A 6,000-nucleotide genomic window follows, 5' to 3' on the forward strand; every position below is an offset into this window, starting at 1 on the left:
TGTTTCAGGTAGAGGTCCTACCAAGTCAATACCAACTCTGTACCAGACCTTTGTCACAGGGATGGGGTGTAGTTCTGCTCTGGGCTTCTGCAGTTGGTGATTCGTTCGTTGGCATTTGTCGCAGTGCTTGCAGAGCTGTATGACGTCAGCATGTAGGCCTTTCCAGTAGAAATCCTGAGCAACCTACATGCATGAAACAGATATAATTATACTTTATAAGATATGATGATAAATATACCTTTCCATAGGTCTTGTCTCTCCCAAAATGCATCCCATCCAGTCCATCGTGGCACATGTTTAGTATCCTGCTTTTCTCCTCTTGCTTCACCACAACTCTTCTCATTCTATGCATGCCAGTGCTGTCCTTCTCAGGCAGGTATAAGCATTGTTGCTGCAGAGCATATCTTTGAGCTTTGTCTCTTATACTTCTCTTGTCATTAGTGGAAAGCCCGTCTCTGTATTTCTTCTGGCCAGCATTGCTGGCAGCAGTCTTGTACAGCAGTATGTCCTCATCCTCTTGTTGAGTAGCCATTCTGATTGCTAACAGTCTATACATTTCGCATGCACGCGCACGCTTATTATACTAAAGCCTTGACAGGTTTTGACAGGGTACATATACCCGGATGATATATCCTGGGGGCGGGGATTCTGTCCTAGGACGAAACCACCAGGGGGGAGGCATTGTCCTAAGACCGCAGGCTCCGGGGGAGAAACTGTCGCCCGGAGGTTCTATCCTATGACACCGGTGTAGAAGTGCCCAGCGATTTGGGTGTTAGGGGAGGGGGGGCCTATATTGCGCTAGTGATATAGGCCCCCCATAGTGATTTAGGGCCCCCCTCGAGATAGCAACGCAATGTTCTACCATGTAGTCTACCAGGAGAGAAAGGTGCCTCATCGATGAGCAAGCTGCCAGGTGCAACCTCTGAAGGTGGCTTTCAGTTCTACCTATTGATGACCACGGTTTCAGAGATGCATCCTGTATTTGTTATGGCTGGCCACTGCCATCAACCCCAACTAAGTGCAACTGTAGCTCAGCCTTCTCAGCAAACCATGCCAGAGGCGGATCCAGGGGGAGATCCAAGGGAGCAAAGGAACCCCCCTTTTGCTCAAAATATTAAAATTGATTTTTAGCAATCTACAGTCATTTACAGTCATGTTTTACCTATTCTACTTATGTAGTAATGTCAATACCTGCATGTAGTCCACTCTAGAAGGAACAGAACTTAGCTAAAAGCAGTGGCAGCTTCTTTACTCTTTCTCAACTGATCGCGTTGCAAAAACTGCATAGTAAGCAGTAATTAATTGGATACAAGATGGGGATAAACCCATGTGTGTCCAGTGGTCATGCAGCTTTGATTGTGGTAATTATGTTCAACCTATTATACAACAATGAGTAACAGGAAGAGACCAAGTCAAGTACCAATTTCAACATTCTTCAAAAAGAGTAAAGCAGGTACGGTTTCACATAAATAAAAATCCAAATCATATAAATTATGATAAATAAACAACAAAACTTATAAATAAAAACAACTTCAATTGTAGGTTCAGAGTCACAGGAGTCACAGGATGCTATTGTCAGCCCCGCTGACTCGTCTCCCCCTACTGACGTCCCCAGTGACACTGAAGATTCAGACAGTGAACTTGATATGGAGGAGGGTGACTGCGTTATCCGGTGTGGCTTAGGTGGTGCTACCTCAAGTGATGATTGCGACATTGGGAAACTCCTTAACTCAGGGGTAGATATTAAGAGTTTAACAAGAGATCACAAGTATCGAATCTTGACTACCAATCCCAATACTGATCCAGAGAGCTATCCACGCACCAGACCATGTCCTTCAAGCAATTTCCGTCGGTTCAAACCAGAATGGCTGAGATCATACCCGTGGATGCATTACAGTCAATGTTCTGATGGAGTGTATTGTCGTGCCTGTGTACTTTTCTCACCATATCAGGTTGGTGGTCAAACGCTTGGTAGATTTGTTTTGACTCCATTTCGATATTGGACAAAGACGGCAACGGTTCATTGCAAGACTGGGTACCACCGATGCAACCAGCTTTTGTCTGCAGAAAATATAAAAAAACTAGTAGTATCATACAGCCAGCTACACCCGTACCAAGGAGAATGAAACTCCCTTTTATGCTACCTGATGATTGAATGTCTTTATATGTGTTTTTTACAATCAATTATTAAATACTCTAAGCTCTTGTATAAAAATTACTCATTTACTCACTCACACACTTACTTAACTTCTTGATCTTACTATCACTGCACTGGAGCCATAGCTATCTAGACATAATGTTACATCTACTACGGTACTATAAAATAGACCTCCCTAGCCCCTTGGCCTAGCACTCAGGTGACAGGAAATGGGCGGAGGTTACACCGGAAGTGGGCGTGGCCCAATTTTCCGCGCTGCGCGCGGCTTAACACTCACCCTTCGGGCTCGTTATCCTTTTACCAATTGCTTTTAGGAACCACCCTTTTCTAATGTCTAGATCCGCCTCTGCATGCGCAATGATTTTTACCAAAGAGCGACTTCCCAACTAGAAGGCATAACGAGCTACATGACCTGACTGCTTCACTTCTCACCAAAGTCTGCCACAATGTTGCCACAGAACATGAGAACCCCGACTACAACCACTAAGCGAGAATCTTTAACCACTGACAATGCGGCTATGCCCGCTTAGACATCCGTGCAAGAGGTTCTGGTTTGCTGCTCAAAATGCATATTTTGATGTACCCGAATGCACCCAGCAACAGCTCCAGAACCATCAAAGCTGCCTACAAGAAACATGAGGTACAAGAAACATGAGGACGAAAATAAACAGGCTTACGGCCAACGCGTCAGAGACATTGAGCAAGGAGTTTTCACTCCCTCGTCGATGTCTTCTATAAACCACAGGTGGACTGGGGCAAGAGGCCGCCACCTTCTACAAAAGACTAGCAGACATGCTCGCCTGGAAATAAGGAAAACTATACTCAGTAGTAATCAGTTGGCTAAGGTGCAAGCTATCCTTCGCTGCCGTCCGATCTTCAATTATGTGCATCCGTGGAACAAGATCATCAAATCATGGACCCCTATATATACGGAACAAGATCATCAAAATAATCATGGACCCCTACGGAACATGATCATCAAATCATGGACCCCTACGTGATGCTACATCACTCTTGCTACAAGAGGGCCTGATCCCTCAAATTTAATTAACTGTCACTATAAACTGCTTTCAATAAACGTATTCTTATTATTATTACTATTATACTACTCCTGGTTCTACACATAATTATATCGGTATGAGATGAGGCCAGCGTCGTACGTATTAGAAGTAATGGAGGTCTACGTATAATAATGGCAAAACAATAATATTCAATAATTAATAATAAATTCTATAATATAGCTTGCTAGCTAGCTATTTAATAACAATTGGTGATACAGTTAACATGAATTAGATCTACATGTTATACACAGCCATCCTCTTGGCCTGACCTTGATGTTTATGCGTTTAAAGTGAAACCACTTTTGGCATTCTGTACACTCGGTCATTCGGCTATCATATATCTCTGGAAGACCACAAGTGCAGTACAGCTCGATGATTATCTGTTTGGGATCACATCTGTTGATTGCTGCCGAATTTTTAGATTGAGGAGAAGTGCTGAACGTTTTAGCTTCAAAACAGTGCTGAATGTGTGAACGCATTTGTTGTGAGTCATACGTTACATCTTTCGTACTCCTCGCCTGTGCAGCATTGTATGCATTTGCAATGCTGAAAACACCACAGTCCATTTCTCCTTCTTGCTGCTGTACAGGCTCAATGTAAACTTTGAGTTTGTTGTTTACCGCAAATTGATTGCCGTATATTTGAGCTAGCTGTACTTAAAGACTTGAGGTTAATTCTCCAGTTGAACAGCTGTCGTATAGTCTCAGTTTTCCATTGGTGAGGCTGGAAACAACCCAGTGCTCTCTTTCCTCAACAAATAGTATCTGAACGGCTGCATATAATTATAGGCGATAATTCTTCTATGTACATTACAGTAATATAATTAGTGATCCATCGAGATAACATTATATAAGCCTAACCCTTACCTCTTACAACAGAGTCATGACATTGCATTGCTTTAAACTCTTTTTGAGTAAGTATAATGTCGATTGAAGACCATGCAGATGAGGGAACTGATACCTCAGCACTTCATGGGCAGCATACATATATGCTTGTCACATAGTTTTCCTCTCTTTACAACTGCCCTATCCCTGTAACGTAGATCTAAGTCAGGTATCCAGAGACTCCCAGCATACCTGGTCTGAGCATGTACAATTATTATTATGTAGTTAATAGTATATCTACATATTAATTGACCGTGCCTGATCACAAAATTAATGTCAGGACAATTATAATTATATACATGCCATGCACGTGGCTGACAGAAGTTACCTTTTGACTCTTAGGTACAGACTGATTAGACTTTCGTCTCTTAGGTGGTGGTGGACGGTCTAAGGGGACATCAATTGGTTGCAAATGAGTCACCACAGGTCCATGTGTAAGGCTCACGTCTGGTGTTGAGCAAAGTGGCATCTTTTGCTGCTCTTTGCCCATCACAGAACTTTGTGGTAAGTCTGGAATATACTTAGTGAGATGATAATTATACCCACACGCAGTTTTAGTATACACGCATGCATAATAGTTTTACCGTATATAATAATATACCTTGAGGGTGTTGTTTTCTCATATCGTATAGATCCATTGACATAGTTCATTGACTTGACCACAAGTGCAGGTTAGGTATGTTTTACCATACTTTTTTGTCAGGAAAGTACCAGACTGGGGGTGTTGACAGATGTAGAAATGTAACAGGCTGTTCATTTCTAAGTAGCTGATGTCAGTGTTTTCTGCTTTTTTGAAGTCGTCAAACTGATTGTGAAGGAGTGAATTGACGACCACGAAGTCAAACGCTTCAACTAAGTCTGGTTGATGGGTGTATGCTCTGTAAGCTAGCCACAGTGCCACATCAGTATCTTTGCTCAAGCCATACTCATGCTTGTTTTGAAAGAGGTACGATAACTGCAATGGAGAATTTCAGTAATCTATACTACATGAAATTGAAGTGTTAAAAATGTACAATACGATGAGCTGAATTGATCATTATCTCAATCACCTGTTTACAGCGCAATCACATACACTGAAACTAATTGCCAATATTAACGAGAATTGTCACAGTGTATGTGATTGCGCTGTAAACAGGTGATTGAGATAATGATCAATTCAGCTCATCACACCAGTGGAGGGAATACTATCTGACTCGTCAAATGTACCACAATAATATTGGCTGGAAATTTACTAACACAGTCATGTTTTTCCCACTCCTACTGGTCCATAAGCTTGGTTAGTGTTCAGTTCAATCTCTTCTTTAGGCAACACCTCCTCATAAACAGGACCAGTTGATGCAATGGGTCCTACGTTAGCTTGTCCTTCAGCTGCCGAGGAGTACACTGCCTTCTTATGAGAGCAAAAGTGCATCACTACGAGTCCAGTGAGAAATCCAAGGAGTGTTGCCATTAAGAACGTTATGCCTGTGCTCATTCCTGTAATCTCAGCATTTGATAAAGAGTAGCCATCTTTCTCTGATACTCAAGACGTATTGATGTGAACTGATTCGTTAGCAATGGGTGCTGTACATTGAGACAATTATTATAATGTCATGATTCAGCTATTATCTTGTGTAAGACACCTTCGCAATGCAGGTCAGCAGGATTAGGCACCCACCCTCCTCTTCCTGAAACTTTAACACAAGTTGCTGTTCTTGGGTGACTGGGAAGTAGACCATCATCACACTGGAGCACAATTTCTGATCCTTCCGTGAAACCAGATTCAGCAGATAAAATACTAAGGCTCCCGTTGATAGGAGTAGAAGGTGTATCACACATAATAGCACCAGCTTGGGGAGAAATGGGGATTTAATTAGGATTATGATTTATTTGATCTAATACCTGGTATAATACCACT

General features: G+C 42.2%; 2 long non-coding RNA genes across 2 annotated transcripts; both read right to left on the minus strand.

Moving 5' to 3' along the window:
• Nucleotides 1-1,412: 1,412 nt before the first annotated feature.
• LOC135351674 (uncharacterized) lies at nt 1,413-2,346 on the minus strand. Its single transcript, XR_010399479.1, has 2 exons — nt 2,244-2,346; nt 1,413-2,061 (listed from the first exon to the last, which is right to left on the minus strand). It is a non-coding gene; the product is annotated as an uncharacterized LOC135351674 (long non-coding RNA).
• Nucleotides 2,347-3,331: 985 nt separating this feature from the next.
• Nucleotides 3,332-5,052, minus strand: LOC135351706 (uncharacterized). Its single transcript, XR_010399490.1, has 4 exons — nt 4,705-5,052; nt 4,432-4,613; nt 4,086-4,300; nt 3,332-3,991 (listed from the first exon to the last, which is right to left on the minus strand). It is a non-coding gene; the product is annotated as an uncharacterized LOC135351706 (long non-coding RNA).
• Between the last annotated feature and the right edge of the window lie 948 nt (nt 5,053-6,000).

Source organism: Halichondria panicea, chromosome 1 (assembly GCF_963675165.1).
Source record: "Halichondria panicea chromosome 1, odHalPani1.1, whole genome shotgun sequence".
In the NCBI taxonomy this organism is placed as follows: domain Eukaryota; kingdom Metazoa; phylum Porifera; class Demospongiae; order Suberitida; family Halichondriidae; genus Halichondria; species Halichondria panicea.